Source organism: Stenella coeruleoalba, assembly GCF_951394435.1.
Source record: "Stenella coeruleoalba genome assembly, chromosome: 10".
NCBI classification, from domain to species: domain Eukaryota; kingdom Metazoa; phylum Chordata; class Mammalia; order Artiodactyla; family Delphinidae; genus Stenella; species Stenella coeruleoalba.
Window position 1 is genome coordinate 20571881 of NC_137156.1, and position 22914 is coordinate 20594794.

Below are 22914 nucleotides of genomic sequence, written 5' to 3' on the forward strand. Positions count from 1 at the left end.
TAAAACTAATAGCTGCCAGGTACAATGTCTAAAATAATTTTGAAAAAGAAGAATAAAGTGGGAAGAATCACTCTCCCCAATTTCAAGATTTATTATGTATTACAGTAATCAAGGCTGTAGAGTAACAGGAAAGGGATAGATAAATGTATCAGTGGACCAGAACAGAGAACCCACAAACTGTCCCATATAAGTATGGCCAACCGATTTTAGACAATGATGAAGACAAATACAATGAAGAAGAATAGTTTTTTCAACAAATGATGATGGAGCAATAGGCAAAAATAAGAACCTCCACTTAAGCCTCAAACCACTTACAAAAAGTAACTCAAAATGGATGGTAGATTTAAATGTAAAATATAAATCTATGAACCTTTTAGAAAAAAAGATATAAAAATATTGGGGATCTAGAGCTAGCCAAAAATGAAACCCAAACGATCCAGAAAAGAAAAAGTTGGTAAATCTCATCAAAAGTAAAAACTTTTGTTTTGTGAGAGTCCTTGTGGAAAGGATAAAAAGACAAACTATAGACATAAAAGAAATATATGCAAACTTCATATATGACAAAAGGCTTATTTTTAGAGTATAGAAAGAGCTTTCCAAGCTCAATAGTTAAAAACAACAACAACAAAAAAAACCCCCAAACCCAAATTATCCCATTAAAAAATGGGCAAAAGTCAGAGACATTTCACAGAAGACACAGAGATGGCAAGCAAAGCACATGAAAAGCTGTTTAACATTAATAACCATTAGAGAAATGAGATTAAGACTATGACGAGATGTTAATATATACCCATTAGGCAACTAAAATTAAAACTAGTGACAAAAATGAAATGCTGGCATGAAGGTGGAGGAAAATATTTTGGTAGTTTCTTAAAAATCTAAACATATGCTTACTGTGTGATCCAGCACTCCCACTACTGAGCGTCCATCCCAGAGAAATGAAAATTTACATTGACACAAAAACCTGCGGGTGAATGTTTATACCAGGGTTTTGTTTATTTGTTTTTGATTTGTTTATTTTGTAGTGGTCAAAGCTTGGAAAAACACTAATATGTCCTTTAATAGGCGAATGTTAAATATGCTGTTGTTTATCCATACCGTGGAATACTATTCGACAATAAAAAGGAACAAGCTACTGATACATGCAACAACTTGCATGGATCTCTGGGGAATTATGCTGTGTGAAAATAAAGTCAGTCTCAAAAGGTTATATACTGTATGATCTCATTCATATAACATTCCGAAATAACGAAATTATAGAGATAAATTATAAATTATTACTCACTTCTTGCTGATGTCCTAGATGGTCAGTAAACAGGAAACACTCCTTTGACGGAAGAACTTGAAATGGCTCTGAATAAACCCTTTGGGTTCTAGTAAAACAGCCCAATAGCCTTGCAGTTCTCTGGGCAGTACTAGAGGCACCGAATTCTAACTTGCGGTGTTTCCCAGAAAACTTGATCCTACTACCACAGCTGGATTTTGAAGCAAACTTGCTTTAGGAACTCGCCAAACAAACACAACTCCTGTTGTAATGTCAACATTTGCAGTCCTCGCTTTTCAATCGCCTTTCTTAGAGACTCACAAAAACCCCTCAGAAAATCAGTCATGGTAACGCAACTTGCTCTCTAAGAAAGACTGATGATTTACATGGATGCCGTGGGAGGGATTCATTTATAGTCCATATATTCAAATGAAGTTTTGAAACAACCAGGTCTGATTGGAGGATGATTATAGTAGAATAAAAGTAAAAGGACTGCCAATTCAACTCTCTGATTGGATAAATGCCTCCCTGACATCAGCCAATCAGAACACTCACCACACCTTGTACCTTAGTCAAGTAGCTAAAATAGCCTGCGGGTATTTCCCTCAATCGTGTGTTAACTTTTGTTTTTCAGCTTTCTCTCTTTTGGAGGTGGGGAGCAGGTAGGCAGAAGTTTATCGTGTCTTCTCCCTGGCTGGCAAGGAGCGAGTCTGCTCGGAGCGAGGGTCGATGCAAGGCCTGGCAGACAACATGGCAGCTACAAGTCAGGCATCATCCTGCCTGACACTGCACAACCATCGCCCAGGGCGGGCGTTCAGTCCGATATTTGGGTTTTTTGGGGGGTTTTTTTGCGGTACGCGGGCCTCTCACTGTTGTGGCCTCTCCCGTTGCGGAGCACAGGCTCCGGACGCGCAGGCTCAGCGGCCACGGCTCACGGGCCTAGCCGCTCGGCGGCATGGGGGATCTTCCCGGACCGGGGCACGAACCCGTGTTCCCTGCATCGGCAGGCGGACCCTCAACCACTGCGCCACCAGGGAAGCCCAGTCCGATATTAAGGGAAACCAAGGGCCACCACCACAGAGGCAAGTGCCAGTAAAGTCTCCAGTTAGCAAAGCCCAGTAAGTCATATGCTTTTCTGGGGAGCGGAAACAACAAACCAAAAACCAAAGGCTAAGCACACAGTTTCTGAGAAAGAGCTGTGGCTAGATTCCAAAGAACAATATACAATCTTTCAATAAAACAGTCCAGTTAAAAATGTTATCTTGACACTTTCCTTGTAAATTCTGTTTGTAACTACTCTGTGAAAGTTAGTTTTTCTTGAAATTTAGATTGTCATTAGATTTTTAATCCTGTTCTAACCTTTTACATTTCTTCATAACCATGCTCTGGGTGCTCACGAAATTGATTTCACGGCAGGGTAGGACACTGCAGTTTGAAAAATGCTGGGATAATTACACAGGCTTATTGCCAATAGAACTGCTCTCCTGGGCCACAGTGATTGGCCCAAAAGTAGGGAAGTGGCCTGAGCTGAGCCAGTGAAAGAGCTTTCTGAGATTTTCAGCGGCTTGAACATAATTTTTCTTTCTTTTATGAGGGTGTGAATGAGACTGGAGGGACTGAGGAAGTGTCTCCGGCCTCTTGGGAAAGATTGAGAAGAAAGGTGAAGTGAAGGGGAACAACAAAAATGAGTTTGGAAGTTTGGGATGAGGAACGGAGAGATACATTTATATCGAGTCTCAACAGGTGTGCTTGTTCCAAAGGCTCTTATAATGTGAGGTGTCTCAGTCTACTTAGCACAAACCACCACCCTCCACTTTTGTCTGTCTCTCTTTTTAAAATGCTATTTCAATTTGACTTCTGTCACTAACAAGAGATTGTGTGACAAATCCAAGCCAAAACTAACTAAACACAATAAGAATTCCACACTTACTAGCATATTGAACAAATAAGTGCATTCTGCCCTTTTTCTGTAGCAACAATACTGATGTCTTTGCTCTTTTTTTTTTTTTTTTTTTTTTGTGGTACGCGGGCCTCTCACTGCTGTGGCCTCTCTCGTTGCGGAGCACAGGCTCCGGACGCGCAGGCTCAACGGCCATGGCTCACGGGACCAACCGCTCCGCGGCATGTGGGATCTTCCCGGACCGCGGCACGAACCCGTGTCCCCTGCATCGGCAGGCAGACTCTGAACCACTGCGCCACCAGGGAAGCCCCAATGTCTTTGCTCTTAATGCTTATCTTTCATTGAAAGGGAAGTGAAAATTAGAGTGAGAGAGAGAAGAGCCTAATGGCATTAAACCCACTCAAAAGCTTTAAAGTAAACGGTTGTAGTGGAAAGTATTCAAGTAGAGTCTGAAGGGATGCCTGACATTCTTAAGGAGAACAGTGGGTATGAGAAAAAGAAAACGAAGAAAAAAAGAAAGAAAAGAAACTCCTCTTGCTTTTGTCTCCTCCAATCTAAGAATTCCAAGGTGGTTGAACTAAAAGGAAAATTTAAGGGAAACGATTTTATTTTGTAATAGGTGGAGGGTAAGAGGACAGACCCTATAGCCAGGGTCAAGGGCTGGTATCCTGACTCCATTCCATACAAGCAAGTTACTTAACCTCTCTGTGAAATAAGGAGAATGACAGTATTTTGTAGATTTGTTGTGAGTATTAAAAGTATAAATGTGTGTAAAGTGCTTCAAACATTGACCAACGCATAGAAAGTGTCGTACAAGTGCTCTCGTAAGGAGCATTGGAAAGGGAGCAAATGGGAGCCCAAGAATCAGATTAGTAAAGGGCACACTCTATCTGCAGGCAACAGGCTAACAGAACTTTCTTGAAGGTAACCCAAGAGAACCAATGAAAAGCAAGATAATTCAGTAAAGCGGCAGGATATGAAACTAAGACAAAAGTCAATAGCATTAATTACAAACTATAACCAGTTAGAAGTTATAAAAAAGGAATAGACCAAATTTTCAAAAGAAGCAAAATATGTGAAATATCTAGGAGTAAACTTAATAAGAAATGTAAATCCTATATAAGAAAAACTTTAAATATTCCTAAAAGAATCAAAAGGAGATTTAAATAAACAAGAAAGCATCTTATACTTGTGGACAGGATGATATAACATCCTAAAGATGTCAAATTCAGTGTAGTCCTATTTATTTAACAAGATGAAAAGAAAGTTCACAGTGGAGAAAAAGGCAAATGACCCTTAAATACATGAAAAGATATTCATTTATAATCAAAATGAAGGGCAAGTTAAAACTACACTGGGATATCAATTCTTGCCTATCTGATAGTCAAAAATCCTACAACCCACCCAGCTGACAATGCTAAGGAGAAATGGGCATACATGTACATTGCTGGTGGGAGTGTAAGATGATATAATACATATGGTGGGAAAGTTTAGTAATATCTAACAAAGTAACATATGCCTTAACCTTGGACGCAGGAATTCCACTTCTAAGAACCTACCTGAAAAATATGATTCTACATATATGAATTAACAAAAATGTACGAAGTTGCTCAGGCAGCATTATTTGTGATATATTATAAAATGGAAATAATGTTAATGTCCATCCATAGGGGAAAGGTTGAATAATCTCCAGGACAGATTCACACTGCAGCACCTGGGAAGCCATGAAAATGAATGAGAATCATCTTCATGTGCCGGTAGGGAAAGCGCTCCATGATATACTATGAGGTGAAGAAAGAATGCAGAAAAAATGCATATTGAGTGATACTTTTGGGTAAAGGATGGAAATTTTGAACCATGTTCATACTTCACAGGTTCAAGAAATAAAATTACATCAAAAGGAAAATAAGCAAATTCTGAAAACAGACTGACATGAGTGAAGGTGACTGTATATCATATTGGTAACATGAATCCACAAAGAATGGATTATTTCCAGTGACTTCTGAACACAGTTCTCTGATGGTATATTCTTATTGGGATGCCTTCTATTTCTGTCAGAAATTAAAAAGCAAATAATAAGAAGAAAATAAATTGAAATTTTAAATCCCAGGTTTTGTAAACTAACAGAAAAATGAAGCAACTTCTGTGGGGTTCTATGAGCTAACATTACTCTGAAACCAGAATTAGACAAAGGTAGCACGGGAAAACTCAAAGCTAATCTCAATTACTCGAGTAGATGCAAAAGTCCTAAACAGAATAATATAAAATCTAAGCAAGCAATTTATTAAGGAAAAATACCTTGTGAAGCTAGATGGTTGGACCTTGGAGCGCCAGTATACTTAAGGACTTAAAGTGTCTTCCACCCACTCATTAAACAAGGGTTACGGAGCACGCACATGCCAATGATAACTGCTCTTGGCCCCGGGGAACTGGTGGCAAACCAGACAATGTTTCAAAGAACTTATGGATGTGGAAATGAACAAATCAATGAGCCAGATAATTTTAGAAAAATCATAAGTGCTTAAGAAAAAAACCTATTGTATAGCAGATAATATGTACAAAAGTGTACGAGAGCTACTGGATTGAAAGTCTGGTTCATTCGGGAGAGGAAGGTAAAGAAAAGCTTTCCAAGGAGAAGGTTATGTGAGCCAGACCTGGATGAGGGAGTTACTAAATGCCATGCAGAGGAAAGGGCAAGACCGACTGAGGGATATAGAAGAGCATCATCAAAGGCCCTGAGGTGTGGCAAGAATGGCCTCTTTGAGTAATAAAGAGTCCAGTATGACTAGACAACACAGGCACACAGTGGGAAGACTTGACTGGATGGCAGCTTGGGGATGGCTGACGCAAACTTTTGTGTGGGATGCTAAAGAGATTGGAACCGCTAATCAAAAGGGTAGGTGTTCAAAGCTTCTGAGTTTGAGAGTGAAATGGTCAGATGTGCGAGTTACTGAGAGACTGTTGGCACCAATGCGGATGGATTGTAATGGGGAGGCAGGGAGGTTTGAAGAAACACATCTAATGCGTTTGCTTCAGCCAGATACTTGGGATTCTCTTAAGCATTGAACTCTGTCCCTAATCCCTACAAATTGTCACTCACGGAGCCAGTGTTGTGATGGATTAGGTTCCAGTGAGAGCAAACCTGCTTGCAAGGGTCAACCATTAAATTTGGGGGAATTTTGCAAGTTGGTGTTAAATAAGACCATTACTAAAAATTAAATCGTATAAAACTACAACTAAATAAATTTAGAACAGGTAAAAATACACATCACCTTCTAATTTTTGCCAGTGTTTACTATTACCTATGCCCTTGAGGTTATTTTCGTTAATTCTGTCTAAATGATAGACATGCCATTTAACGGCTTCCTATTGTGCTTTCTTCCCAGTTCTGATTTCAGAGAAGTGCTGGTAGCTGGAAATCAGCCCGATAGGATTTTTTTCCACCATGGAAATCAACAAATGCTCTAAAGGCAGGACTTAACTTATTGTTTTGGTGATTATCTAGATTTTAAAACATCTTGGAGAAAATGTGCATTAAACTTAAAAGTGTGGTGTATCTGCAGCTGTTACACTGTGAATAACCCCAAATATTAAGGAAATATTTTTCTAGTATTCAGAAACTATTATCTGATTCAGCAAAGGAGTCCCTCATGTCAATGACATCTGAGCAATGCTCTGACATAGTTTTTTCTTACTTGGTGAAATTTTAAAAAAAAGAATCAACATTTATGTCAGGACTATATTCATTGGTCAGTGGTGTGAGTGACTTCTGTGATGAAATGGATAGTAATCAAGCAGTTATTTGCAGTCTGATTTTATGACACTATTGCGGGCAATAAAATTATAAAAACGGTAAGTAGATTTTGTAAGAAATAGCAATTCCTTTGAAATTATTGGTCTAATCTGAAAATCAAGGAGGTTTTAGCTAAAATCTATTTCTAAAACTGTATGAAAATATTTAACAGAGTTTTTTTACCTTAACCCTTGAGCAGTATCAAGGGTTTTATTAACATGTATATGTATGTGTGTGTGTGTGTGTGTGTGTGTGTGTGTATGTTTTGTGTGTGTATTTGTTTTTCTGTTAGAGCCCGTTGTTTAACATTTACCAGCACATCACTGTCTATAACCCTCACTCCAGACATTTGAGAGAGGCCCCGAAATGAAACAAATGTACAGAGGGCAACGAGAGGCAAGGAATACTTTTAACACTCACTTGTTCTGTAGCCTCAAACCCCGCCATGTTTCCTGAGGGGAGGGAGGCCAGATCATGGGAAAAACTCCTTTTTCCTATACTAAAGAAAATGGGTGCTTATTATTCCCATTCCGAAGTTGGAGGCTTGTTCTCAGGCTCCTGATCCTTCTCTCTCAGATTTATAGAATAACAGTCATCAAAATAACAAAAACAGATGCTCTGACCTCTTTCCAGAATATCTGGGAAAGTACTAAAGGCCAAAACAAATGGGCACGATGGAGGCATTAGTTTGTCTCTCTAGAGCTCCTCCTCTATTTGAAACATTGCCTCTCCTATACTCCATCCAATAAACAAATCCTCAGAGGCTTTCTAAAAACGGTCCTATTGCACGAGACCGTTTCAGAAGTATTAGAAGACACGCTTGGAAATAAATTCGCATGTTTGACTTAATGACAGAGAGGATCACTCATGAGAAGATTTTGCAACCTTAATAATAAGTAGAATTAAATGTCATCTACCTGGTGAGCGTGAATGTTTACCACATCTGCAAATAATAAACTCAACCAAAAAAATATATCATGTGTTATCCAATGAACTATGTGATTCAGAGCCACGAGCATATAAACAAGAAAAACACAGTTAATTACAGCTATTATTATGGAAACTTAATTGCTCTGAAAATACTTTGGTTTCTGATGCTCTTTAATTAGCTTATCTGCAGCTGGCGTCCTTGATGACTGCCTCATAGAGTTCTTCCCCAGAATCCAAGGATGATTCAGTACCGGCACATCCATAAAGGTGATTCAGCACATTAGCAAGTCAATACTGATAAAGCATTATATTCACAACAATGGTTACTAAACATGCATTTGAAAATACTCTCTATAGTTACTGTATGGTTAAAAACTTTTGGTAAACTGAAGATAATGGCATAAATTCTAGAAGTTGTTGAATTGGATACGTCCCCAAAGAAAACCCAGCATCGTATGTCCAGTAATAATTTTACTGTCATTAGAGTCAGGAACCTGCCCCCAAAAGTCCCTATCACCACCATATGTCTTATTGTGAAATATTAGACAAAGACAGTAGGCACGGAATTTAACCACGGTCAACTCTAAGCCAATTTCATACTTTTGGATGACTTCATTGCAGACCTAGTGTGCTAGCCAGTTTCTAAGACGGCACTCCATTACCCCTACCTCCTGGTATTGGCACCCTTGAGCAGCGCCCTTCCCACGTTGTACGAGGGTTAGTCTATGGGACCCAGAAAATACAATACAGCAGAAATTAGAATATGTCACTGTGGAGATTAGGTTATAATAGATAACGCATTTTCTTTTAGTCACAAAGTAGGAAAGAGAATCAAGGGAGCAATTGATTGATTCCCAGCCATAGACTGCCAATAAAAAGAGATACTTTATCACAACTTGTCTTTTACAAATTCACAGTAACCTAAAAAGAATCTTTGATTTGAATGACAGGGGGCCTCCCGAAGCTATTCACCAAGAATATCACCAACAGAGGAACCCTTGATGCCTCTGGCTTCAGAGGGGATGCGGGTGTGGAAGTGGATCCATCTTAGCACCTCCTGCGGGTAGGCAGAGCAGCTGGGCCCAGCGGGATCTGGCAGCAATATTACCATTTGGGTCTTGGTTAGGGCACTCATGGAGCTATGCTAGGGTACTGGAGTAAAGTACAATTGCTTATGCATTGTGACAGCAGCGTAGCTCTTCAGAAAGGAGAATAAATACACAGATCATAGTGGATGAGTGGGTAAATCTTATTTTAGGGCTTATATTTCAATGATGTAAGGAGCTAGGCTTAAATGCCGATGGGATTAGAAGAGGCGGAAGGAGGCATGTAAACTTTCAGCTCTCAGCTCAACTGTCTGATGGGAATGTATGCCCACAGGATATCGGCAGATAACACCACACCTCCAAGGCTGTGTAAATTCTTCATACATCTAGTTAGGACTATTCTTCCAAGAAACTTAGCATATATTAACATTAGAGCATCTATAATATGGGATCCACAATACCAAGCCAAAAAGATTCCAAAAATTGTGTTAAACGCCTTTTTTCCAATTCACCAACAGTATTGAGAACCCAGAGCTGGTCCTCATCCCCATTTGATTCATTTTTCTTCTCCATAAAAATTAACTCTGCTCTGGCTTATGGCTCTTGAGACAGCAGACAAGTGAATTATACGAACATTTTGCTTTGGGTAAATATTAGAATGTAACAACTTGGTCTTGTAATTTTGATATATTGGTCATCAATTTTCAAGTTTGAGAGATAATTTATATTTAAATGGTTTTAAATTTATGAACATAAAATTTTCTTATTCCACTGAGAGGGCAAATATAAAAGATCCATGATTTAAAAAGAAGCCTAACTATGGAAAAAGCAAAGCTCTACAGCAAAGCCCTTCACTAAGAGCTGTGGTGAAGTCACAGGTAACTGCAGCGTGATCATGGTTTATCACACTAGGTTCTAAAACTAAAGTGAGAGTAAAGTCAGATTTATAGAACACATGCCACATAACTGATAATGAAATTGTCTTTTGTGCAAGCACCCATTTTATTAAAAACTTGATATCCTTTTTACCTAAAATAAACATAATTTATTGATGTCTCTGACATAACCTCATTTGAGAGGGAAGTGATGAGAGAGCTGTGAAGTAGGGGTGAGATTGATATATTATCATCCCTCCTCAAAAAACCCCAGCAGGCACAAAGACCTCAATTCTTCTCTTAGAACTAATATTTTATACAAATGTATTTATAGATTTTGTGTTTGCTTTGCTTTAACAAATTGTGCCTAAAAGTATTTGCTCACTTTTTTCACACCAGTGCTATAGTTCCTCAGAATACCCTTCTTACCTTTACAAGTCATTTTATCATCTTAAGTTGCACATAAAAAAATCATTTCTTTACTTCACTGTCTTCCAATACAAGTTCCTGAAGCCCATTATTCAGTAAAGGGGTACTATATTTTTTAACACCAGTCATTTTAATATTGACTTGATAGCAGTTAGTCTATTTTTTTTCCAGGAAACAAAATCGTGTATATATAACATACAAAATTTACACAGAAATTTTAAATAGGAGTAGACCATAAAAATTACATGTAGCCTGAATATGTTATTTTCAATAATATCTCCTTCCCAACCCTGTCATTCACTTTTTGTTATTTTATTAATTTTCTCAACTATTTATTGTTATATTTTGCAAATATGAATTTGAAAGAATAGTATGATGAACACCCACATTGACACATTATGGCAACTTCAATTTCAGTATGCCTCTCCTAAGAGAGGATATTCTCAGTATCATTCTCATATCTAAGAAAATTAACAATAATTCCCTAATACCTAGTCTATTTTCAAATTTGCCCAATTTTCTGAAATTTTTTTTTTTTTTTTTTGCGGTACGCGGGCCTCTCACTGTTGTGGCCTCTCCCGTTGCGGAGCACAGGCTCTGGACGCGCAGGCTCAGCAGCCATGGCTCACGGGCCCAGCCGCTCCGCGGCATGTGGGATCTTCCCGGACCGGGGCACGAAGCCGTGTCCCCTGCATCGGCAGGCGCACTCTCAACCACTGCGCCACCAGGGAAGTCCCTATGAAAAATTTTTATAGCTGGTTTTAGTTTTTGTTTGCAAATTAAATGTAATATTTGTGCTGTTGGGGCCCAGGGCAGGCTGCCCCAAAATATGCCTCAATGACATATTGATTATTTTTTTTAATTGAGGTATAGTTGATTTACAATATTAGTTTCAGGTATACAAGACAGTGATTCAGTATTTTCATACATTATACTCCATTTAAAGTTGTTATAGAATATTGGCTATATTCCCTGTGCTGTGCAAATATCCTTGTAGCTTATTTATTTTATACATATTAGTTTGTACCTCTTAATCCCCTAAAGCTCCTCCCCCACTTTCCCTCTCCCCACTGGTAACCACTAGTTTGTTCTCCATATCTGTGAGTCTGTTTCTTTTTTACATGAAAAGATGCTCAACATAACTAACCATCAGGGAAATGCAAATCAAAACGGCAATGAGATATCACCTCACACCTGTCAGAATAGCTGTCATCAGAAAGACCACAAATTACAAATGATGTGGAGAAAAGGGAACCTTAGTGTATTGCTGGCGGGAATGTAAATTGGTACAAATGCTATAGAAAACAGCATATGGATTATTTTGAATTAAAGTTACTTGAGAAACAGCCAGTGGGGGAAAAAAAAATGATTAAAAAACCCACTCTGATCCTCTACTTTCCCCCTGAAAGCGGAAAATAAATCTTTCATGTAGATACCCTCCCTGTACTAGGAGGGTAGACTATACCACCAGAGTTAGGGAATTCAAGGCTAAGAAAGCTGTATAAACAAACTTTGTTACTCTTCGTTAGTCAGCTGCCCCAAGCACAAGTCCCTCTGTTTTGTTAAATCTTCACAAATAATTGTTTCTTTGTCTAAAAATGATATATAAACAGCCTGCTTTGAGCATTTGGGGTTCCCATTTCTATGAGAACCCCAATGAGTACGAACTAAATTGGTGTTTTGCTCTCCTGTTAATCTCTCTTGTGTCAATTTAATTATTAGACCAGCCAAAAGAACTTGAGAGGGGTAGGGGGAAATTTCCTCCTCCCTGACAGTGCTAAAAACAACCCCCCCAAAATCCCCCAGAAAGTCTGTTAAATTCAAAATTTGCTAAAAGGACATAATTAATACTTATTTTACATTAAAAAAGTGCTTAGTAAAACAAGACTAATAGGATTCTTAACATATGGACCAAGTATATCTCAACCTAAAGCCCAATATCATGCTTGATGGTGAAATATCAGTACCGTTCCCCAGAGAGTCAGAAATGTAACAAGAAATCTTTGTACCACCATCATTATTTGATGACTCTTTGTGATATATTCAGGAATATTAGTCAAGGAATTTTCCAAGGAGTTGATTTATTGCATTGAGTATAGAGAAACATCTAAAGAAAGAAATGAAAATGGAAATCCAAATACATTACTCTACTTTAAAAAAAAAAAGCTCCTTTTTAACTATGAGGCTATGAGGTAAAATAATGTAATCTATACACCTACTAATTATAACATATGATCAAAAGGTACAGAGATTTGGGACAAACAACAAAAATGTGCAGTGATGTTGTGAAGAAAAGTCTAAAGCTTTCTAAGAGGATTAACATAAGATTAGAAGTAATGATGTAATTTGATAGCTAAGAATAATCAAACTTATGAGAGTCAATTGTTCCTTGAATTAAGCACATACACCGTCCCTCTGCGTGTGTGTGTGCATGTGCATGTGTGTGTGCGTGTGCGTGTGTGTGTGTCAGCTGCAGGTTTTTTTTTCCGAAAAAGAGGGAAAGAAATTCTGGGAAATATATAGAGAAAATTGAACCCCAGAAAAATCGTGCAAAAATACACTTCATTTCTATTTATGTAGAAAATATAACAGTATGATGAAACCTAATGAAAACAACATGCTCAAAATTGTTCAGAGTGACCTATTTCCTATGTTAAACATTAGAAGTCAACTCTGTGAGAACATTAAATAAATAGCACACAAGGACATACTATGATCCCAATGGTTTAATTTTCAGTAAATACACAAAAAATAAGTCAACGGTTATACCACTAGATCCGATCAGGAGAGAGAAACCAACAGTTATCTGAAGAGGGAAATTTGAATATAAAGAATGAATTCAGGGAATTGGAGTAAGGACTTGGGACTGGCTAATAAGCAGTAAGAATAACTCTAAATAGTAGAGGACTAGCAGAGATAAGGGGCAGTTACTACCCATAGGGCCAAAGGGGAGCATCAAGGACTGAGATCCAGACCTTCTGGGAGAGGGCACATGTGTAGCTCACTGGATAGCAGAGGAGCTGCTGTAGTTTTGCGTCACTTGGTGGAAATCCAACCTCTACAACAGGTGAAGGCAGCTGAAGAAAGTTTGGATCTCAGAGGGAGGGCATGTAAGGAAAGGAGACTGCATGGGATCACCTTGGGAGTGAGTTTAGATAGGGAAGAAGTTCAAGAACAGAGCTCTGGGTACACCAACATTAGAGGTTAAGGAAAAGATGGTGATTCAGCAAAAAGGATTCAGAAAGAGTAACCAATAAGGCATGAGAAAAATCAGACCTGAATGGCATGTGGCAATCAAGGGAAACAGGAAGGAGTGAGTGATGAAAGCTGTTAAGTATCGACAGATAAGGCCTAAGTGACCACTGGATTTGCAAGTATGGAGGTCAGTGATGGCTTTACCAAGGGCTGTCTTGTTACTGGTGGGCTCAAGAGAGAATATAACTATATATGGAGTATCATCTAGAAAAATATCGAATTACTATGTTGTACACCTGAAACTAATATAATATTGTAAGTCAACTATAGTTCAGTTTTAAGAGAGAGAGAGAATTGGAGGTGAGGAAACAGACAAGCATGCCTGTCTTATGAAATATTTTGCTACAAAAGGGAGCAAAATCACAGGGTGTCAATTTTCACAGAAAACTCAATGGCCTTTGTGCAAATAGGTATAATCAGAAAACCACAAAAATCATTCAAGTTGGGCTTCCCTGGTGGCGCAGTGGTTGAGGGTCCGCCTGCCGATTCAGGGGACACGGGTTCGTGCCCCGGTCGGGGAAGATCCCACATGCCGCGGAGCGGCTGGGCCCGTGAGTCATGGCCGCTGAGCCTGCGCGTCCGGAGCCTGTGCTCCGCAACAGGAGGGGCCACAACAGTGAGATGCCCACGAACCGAAAAAAAAAATCATTCAAGTTAACCAAAATATATTAAGTCTCCACTCTGTGGAGAGCCCAGTTGTATTAAACAGGAGGATAATGGGGAGAGGACCAAAAAGGGACAAGACATACCCCATCCTCATGAAGAATATAATAACGCTGAAAGACCCCAGTGCTTAAACAAGGAGCATGGGCTGTCAGCTTCCTACAAGAAGGGGGCATCAATTCCAAATGGGAGATCAGGGAAGATGGCATTGACCTCATCTGGGCTTGAAGCATGAGGAAGATTTAATGAGCTCGATGTACTTGTCAGTGAGACAATGAAAGTGAAGTTAAAAATTAAACCATTAAGCCAATAAAATTCTCCCCTTTGGTAACATAGATGCTAAAGGTTTGGGGTAATCATTTACCTCCTGAAGACTAGGAAATTTGGAGACGTTTAGAGAAATTTATTTGAATGGAATGAGGACCCTGCACTGCACCTCCCTCAGGTTAGCCTTCAATCTTTTGCTCTTTAATATTCTGCTTTTGAGATGATGGGAATGGGTTTTCCCATAGAGAGGAGCTTAATTTACTGTTTTGGGGTAGAGATTGTTGGAATGGGGAAGAGACCTCTTCTTTCCTGAGATAATTCTGAGTAGTGAGAGAAGATGTCACCTTTTCCTAAGAGAAACCAGAGCCCCAGAACTCCAGGGAACAAAATTATCCAAAAGGATGGCTACAGAGACCTGGAGATAAACCAACAATTTTAAATTATGCTTTTTAGGGTTAATATCACCCATTTATTGGCATTAGGCTAGATGGCCAGCTTAAGATTCCTAAACTGGGCTTGTTTTTGTGGGACACATTAATTAAAAAAGAAGACATTGATCACATCTATGGTGAGACAGTAAGTGTATATTCGGCAAAGGGAGATTTTCTTCGGGGCTAAAACATCAAATAATCAAAACAGACTAGACCTTTCCAATTAATTTATGTAGGGGGAAGAGTAAAACAAAATGAAATCCCACATGGCTTTGGGAAGTAGGTAGTGAGTGAAGAGTTTGGGGCAGAGAACTTTTATTCTGGGGCTATGAATAAGAGCCATGAACTGTTCTTATATGGAAGAAATGCTCAGTGCTGAGACCAGATGGAGATAACGTTTGAGTTATTAATAACTCTGCATGGTACCTTAGAGAAAAGTCTCATTCTACAGTGAACTAATCAATGGCGGAAGAGCAGGGTATACTTAATGCAAAGGTCATAGACACAGAAATAATCTTGGCCAGAGAAACTGCCAGGAAATTGATAGAAGAATGAATGGCCCAATTTCTTTGCTGGTTCTTCCTCATTTACCTGGTCTCTAAATAAATAGGGCTGATGACTTTCAAATTTATATTTCTACCTGGGCCCTCTGTCCCAAGCTACCAACTCATAGACACAATGCCTACTTGGCAATCTTCTCTTCTGGGTCTAACAGGCATCTCAAACCCAACATGTCCAAAATGAAACTCTTGTTTTTCTTCTGGAAACCTGCTCCCTTCTCGCTCATTTCCCCACCTCCATTGAGCACACTACCATTCACTCATTTGCTCAAGCCATAAATCTAGAAGTCTCCAAAAATCGCCCCCCCCCGCCTCTTTTCTCATCCCACTCTCCACCTTATCAGCAATTCTTCTTGGGTCTAGCTCTAAAACAGATTCCCAGTCTTGTCTTTTGAACCACGACAGCCTAGCCCAGACACCATCAACCCTTCAATGGGTGACTACGACAGCCTCTTCTCCAGTTTCTTGGGTCCTAGTCTTGGACCTTGTAGACCACGCACCCCACGGCAGCCAATGGAAATCCAGTCCCCTTATGCACCCCATAGGACCCTTCATGGTGTGGCCCTGACCACCACTTTGATCTCATCTTCCACCATTAACCTCCTCACTCACTCTGCACTGGCTACATTGGACAGACTTGCTGGTTCCTTTGCCTGGAATGCTCTGGCTCACAGCTGCCTCTTTCTCATCATTCCCATTTCAGCTCACATGTAACTTTCTCACACAACCAGGTAAAGTAGTTAGATTTGGCAAAGTAGTTGCCCTCTTCACCAGATGCTAGTTACTAAGCCACTGTCACCGCTACTCTCCTTTTCTTCATAGCAAATGTCATTCCTCTTTCTTTTCATTTTGTGCCCCTCCTGGAGACTTTGCTGGAGTTAACAAGGCAATAGAAGTTGGGACAAAGCTGGTATAGGGTAAGGGATGCTGGTGTGGACAGTATGCTGGCATTATTGCTGGTTGCCAGAAAAACTAGCAAGTGCTTCTGTAATAATAAGTATAGAGAGAGGAAATTTAATGAGAATGGAGTCCTTCAGTCACAAATGCAAGAGAAAGGGCTAAGGTAGCAGAACATTCCACTTATTGGCTCAACAAATATTTACTGAATCAATGAAGGAACAAGTGGTCAGTGAACTCTTAGGCACTGGTACACTAGAAGAGTCCTTATAGGTGTAACCCTTGGGGGAAAATGTTACTCTGAAAGCTATGTCTTCAGTTCTGTGACTGCTAATAACCCTGTCAATTAAACTAATTGCCCTAAGGTGTAGACAGACATGATAAGTAAATTACTTATACAGCGGGATATTCAGTCCCTTCTTGTGACAGGTTTCTTCTCAGTTAGCAGAGCCACTCTATTTTGCCAATGAACAATGATTTGGATTTCAATTCAACTTTCAGTTTGTTTCTGAATTTCAGTGTGGACTGGAGGGCTCCTTGGTCTCCAACATCTGTGCTTTTGAATGACGTAATTAGGCAACTGTTCTGTTAGTTAACCACTACCAACTGTAGTTGTGACATGCACAGACATTATGCAATGTTTGCATTTATACTTAAAAACAAATCATCAAAGAATCAGATATATACTTGCTCTTATGTTAATAAAAGTAGTACTCCATAGAGAGAAATTCGAAATTTTACTTTACCAGCAACTCCTGCCCTGCCCTCACTTCCCTTTATATCTGCTCAGCCCCATAACTTTTCTGATCACTTTCAGAGAGTGAAAAGTCCATTGGTTATTTTCAGCCTCCAAATAATCTCATGTTATAATTAATAGCTGCAGTCTGATGAAAAGGATAAAACTCCAAATTTTATCTAAAATTAGAGCTTCTCCCGCCTCCAGCTTGGGTCTGATTGGGGAGGGGTGTGGTGGATGATTTGGTTTGGCTTCTTATTCCCTTCTCCGTCAGCTCCTCCCCTCGCCCCTCTTGCTAGCTGAGGCGTCTGATCCTTCTAGGGCTGGCGCTTACGGAGGTATGGGTTGGTGGATAAGAGGCCGGAAGTGTGGGTTTTGACTGGGACTCTTGTGATCTGGCATTGGGGCTCTCTGGGCTTGGGTGGATGTTCAGTGCTGATCTTTTGGAGAGTTCCCCACTGGGGACACCCATCAGTCTCCCCCATGTCACAGGTGATGCGTGTCCACTGCTCAGCCCTTACTGTTCCTCCCTCACCTGCTGGGCATCCTGCAGTCCACCCCACCTTTTTTGGGGTATGTGGCCCCTCTAGACAGTTCTCCTGGGCAGGATTTTAAAAGGCTGTAAACCGGACCTCTCCTGAATCATCCGTATCTGGTTCAGAAGGAACCTGCAGGTCTCTGTCCAGGCGTCTTTGCACCTGCTGCTGTGGGAGGTCTCCTGACCTCTCAGTGTGCTGTGGGCCCTTCTCTGCTCTGCGGCCTCAGGCCAAGAGTCACAGCCCCATGGCCTTAGATTCTAAGGCCTGTGTCACTCATCAGTCCCCTTCTCTCTCTCACACACACACCGGCATGCACACACACAACCTCCAGGGGACATAAGTCAATCTCTGGGCGACCCCTTTGTAGGCAGCAGCTATCGTTTGACTTGAGGTGAGGGGCGGCACTCACTTCCCCTCTTTCATGAAGGCAGGGTGAATAAGAGACGGAGCATACCAGCAACTACCTCTAGAGAAACCCTCTCAGCTTCTTCATCTCAGTCAGTTTGTGCCCTTGAAGTGGGCTCAGCAGCCTCCTCCTTCTCCAGTCTTTCCCATCGTTTTGGAATAAAGGCAACATGTATTGTTTTCCTCTCAGAATAGGATACGTTCAATCAAATTGGAGTCAGAAGAGTGCTATTTGAACATCCATTTACACTTAGACACGTTACCGCACACGTACACAGGTGCACACAATTTCTGAAGGTGTCAGGATGAAAGATTCCACACATTGTGACCCCAGTTTTTGTGACAGCTTTCTGTTGTTGCAATTGTAAATGTGTTTTTTAATCACAGTAATAATTCACAAATACATTATTGCTGTAACACATTTAAACACCATAGATAGAATTAAATCCCCCCGTGGCCATCCCTCCCCAAGGGAGTGGTCCTCTGCATTCCCTTATATACAGATGACTCGTGTTGCCAGATTCATGCATCTTAATTTTAAAACCAGACCTCAGGACAATGTAGACGAGAGCTGTCACTCTCTCAGCATTGTAAATTTTCTATTCATTTATAACACATAAATTACATAATGGAATATTATGTATGTTTTACTTATTATCTTATACTTATTATTCTACAATGTACTTTTTCCACTTAATGTCTGTTAAATCTTTATATGCTTTTTAATATAGATCCAATTAATTCTTTTTGACTGCTGTATTCTAAAATTTACATGTATTTACTTAACTATTTAAATATTAATGATCATTAGTTGTTCCTGATTTTTTACTTTTACAAATATTGCTGCTACAAGGAGTGTCTTGGGACATACTCTGTGCGGCTGTGCAGACACCGTGAAGCAGCAATATCGGTAGAAGGAATGCAGTTTGACCACCATAAATAACAGCTTATTACTCACACTTCTGCCTAAACTTGGTGATAAAAGTCTTTTAAATATTTATGAAGGTTGATGGGTAAGAGATAGTATGATATGGTTCCTTTGATATCCATGGCCTTCCTCTATAGTAAGGCAGACTGCATTTCCCACTGTTCGTTCTTCATCTGTATTTATCTATTCTTCTGATAGTTACCTGCTCTTTACCCATTTTCCTATATTTTGTCTTTTTAAAATTATTTTGAAGAAGTTTAAGAAACACCTCTCCCCTGTCTGATATCATACTGAAATGGATTTCTCCCCTTTCGTCAATGACCTTTAATGGTATCTATTATTAAAAATAAGGCCTGTGCTTTTTGTATCCTGCAGTATACATATACTGCAGCCTTATGATATGTCTAGGTGTAAATTTCATTTCATTTCTTTGGCTTGACACTCTTTGTAATTCTTGAATCTGAGAAATCTTATGTTTCATCTATTCTGAAGGAGTCCTATTCAATATTTTTAAAAGTATTGCCTGTCCTCAATTCTCTTTATTTTCTCCTCCTAGAAGTCTTATTCAACATATGTTTACTCATATGTAAAATAAACATCTCGGACCCGTTGACAGTGAAATCCTTTTCATTGTTTGGGTTACATACAACAAAGAATGGCCTCCTTTCCTTGCATTTTCTTTAATGGCAATTTAATTTAGGAGTTGAATTGATAAAAACAGGGATCAACATTTAAAAAATATATATAAACAGGTAAAAGAGTAAAAAATCTTACTCTCATTCCTGTCCCCAATCTGCCCTGTTTTCTCAGCCTTTATTATGTTATGTTCCAATTTTTTTTTTTTTTTTTTTTTTTGGATTATGCGGGCCTCTCACTGTTGTGGCCTCTCCCATTGCGGAGCACAGGCTCCGGACGTGCAGGCTCAGCGGCCGTGGCTCACGGGCCTAGCCGCTCCGCGGCATGTGGGATCCTCCTGGACCGGGGCACGAACCCGTGTCCCCTGCATCGGCAGGCGGACTCTCAACCACTGCGCCACCAAGGAAGCCCATGTTCCAATTTTGATGGAAGTTTTTACCATGAATGGATATTAAGTTTTGTCACATGCTTTTTTCTGCATCTATTGAGATGATTATGTGATTTTCATCCTTCCTTTTGTTAATATGATGTCTCACATAGATTGATTTGTGAACATTGAACCATCCTTGCCTTCCTGGAATAAATCACTTTATCATGGGGGTATGATCCTTTTTATATATTGTTGAATTTGGTTTGCTAATATTTTGTTGAGGATATTTGCTTCTATATTCATCAGAGATATTGGCCTATAATTTTTTTTGTAGTGTCTTTGTCTGATTTTGGTATAGGGTACTGGTGGTCTCATAGAATGAATTTGGGAGTATTCTCCCCTCTCCCAGTTTTTGGAATAGTTTGAGAAAGATAGGTATGAGCTCTTCTTTAATGTTTGGTAGAACTCCCCTCTGAAGCCATTTGGTCTGGGACTTTTGTTACTGGGAGCTATATTTTAAATTATGAATTCAATTTCACTACCAGTGATTGGTCTGTTCAGAGTGTCTATTTTTGGTTCAGTCATGTATGTTTCTAGAAATTATCTATTTCTTCTAGGTTGTCCAAATTGTTGACATATAACTGTTCATAGTATTCTCTTATGATTTTTTTTGTATCTCTGTGGTATTGGGTGGTATTTTTCCTCTTTCATTTCTTATTTTATTTGGATCCTCTCTCTTTTCTTCTTGATGATCTTGGTTAAAGGTTTATCAAGTTTGTTTACCGTTTCAGAAAACCAAGTCTTGGTTTCACTGATCTTTTCTATAGCTATTTATTTATTTTTGGTCTATGTTTTATTTATTTCCTCTCTGATTTTTATTATTTCCTTGCTTCTGCTGACTTTGGGCTTTTTGCTTTCTCTTTCAAATACCAGAGTTTGAGATTTTTCTTGTTTCTTGAGGAAGGCCTCTACTGCCATAAACTAACTGCTTTTGCTGCATCCCATAGATTTTGGAGTACTGTGTTTCCATTTTCATTTGTCTCAAGGTATTTCTTATGTCCTTTTTGATGTCTTCACTGACCTTTTTTTTTTTTTTAAGTAGCATGTTCTTTAGTCTCCACATGTTTATGTTTTTCCCATTTTTCTTCCTGTAATTGATTTCTAGTTTCATACCATTGTGGTTGGAACAAATGCCAGATATAATTGCTATCCTCTTAAGTTTGTTGAAACTTCTTTTGTAACCTGGCATGTGATCCATTCTGGAGAACATTCCATGTGCACTTGAAAAGAATGTGTATTCTGCTGGTTTTGGATGGAATGTCCTGTAAGTCCAACTGGTCTGTTGTGTCATTTAAGACCACTGTTTCCTTATTGATTTTCTGTCTGAATTACCTGTCCATTGATGTAAGTGAGGTATTAAAGTCTCCTACTATTATTATATCATTGTCAATTTCTCCCTTTATGTCTGTTAATATTTGCTTTATATATTTAGGTGCTCCTATATTAGGTCCATATATGTTAGAAAGTGTTATATCTTCTTGTATTGATTCCTTTATCATTATATAATGCCCTTCTTTGTCTTTTGTTATAAACTGTTTTAAAGTCTATTTTGTCTGATATGAGTATTGCTACCCCCCCATTTTTTGTCATTTCCATTTGCATGAAATGTCTTTTTCCATCCCCTCACTTTCAATCTGTATGTGTTTTTAGCTCTGAAGTGAGTCTTTGTGGGCAGCATACAGATGGGTCTTGTTTTTTAATTCAATTAGCCACCTTAGGTCTTTTGATTAGAGCATTTAGTCCATTGACATTTTAAGTGATTATTGGTAGGTATGTCCTTATTGTCATTTTGTTTCTTGTTTTCTGATTGTTTTTATAGTTCTTTTCTGTTCCTTTTTCTTTTCGTTTATTCCCTTGTGGTTTGATGATTTTTTAAGTGGTATCCTTGTGTTCCTTTCTCTAATTTTTTTTGTATCTATTGTAGGTTTCTAATTTGTGGTTACTATGAGGTTCATGTATATTTACTTATATCTACTTGTTTTAAACTGGTAGTCATTTAAGTTCAAACACCTTCTAAAAGATCTACATTTTTTACTCCCCTCCTCCATGTTTTGTGTTTTGATGTCATATTTTACATCTTCATGTTTATCCCTTCACTGTTCATTGTATTTATAGTTGATATTACAATTTTTTTGTCTTTTAATCTTCATGCTAGCCTATTTAAGTAGTTGAGCCAGTCTTTACTGTCTATTTTCTTTTACTAGTGGGATTTTTGCTTTCCTATAGATTCTTACTTCTTGTTGTAGCCTTTTCTTTTCCACTTAGAGATGACCCTTTAACATTACATTTTGGGTACGTTTGGTATTGATTAACGCTTTTAGTTTTTGCTTGTCTGAGAAATTCTTTATCTCTCCTTCAATTCTAAATGATCATCTTGCTGGGTAGAGTATCCTAGTTGCAGGTTTTTCCTTTTCAGCACTTTAAATATATCATGCCACTACCTCTGGCCTGCAAAGTTTCTGCAGAAAAATCAGCTGATAGTCTTATGGGGGTTCCCTTGTATATGACTGTTTTTCTCTTGCTGCCTTTAGAATTCTCTTTTTATCTTTAATTTTTCCATTTTAATTATGATATGTCTTGGTGTAGGTCTGTTTAGGTTCATCTTGTTTGGGTCCCTCTGTGCTTCCTGTACCTGGATATCTGTTTCTTTCTGCAGGTTTGGGAAGTTTTCAGCCATAATTTTATCAAATACATTTTTGACCTGTCTCTCTCTCTCTCTCTTCTCCTTCTGGGACTCCTATAGTGCAAATCATGGTTTGCTTAATGTTATCCTAGAGATCTCTTAAACTCTTCTGTTTTTCTTTTTGCAGCTCTGATTGGGCAATTTCCATTATTCTATCTTCCAGGTCACATATGTATTCTTTTGTATCACCTAGTCAGCTGTTAATTCCTTTGATTGTGTTTTTCATTTCAGTTATTGTATTCTTTGG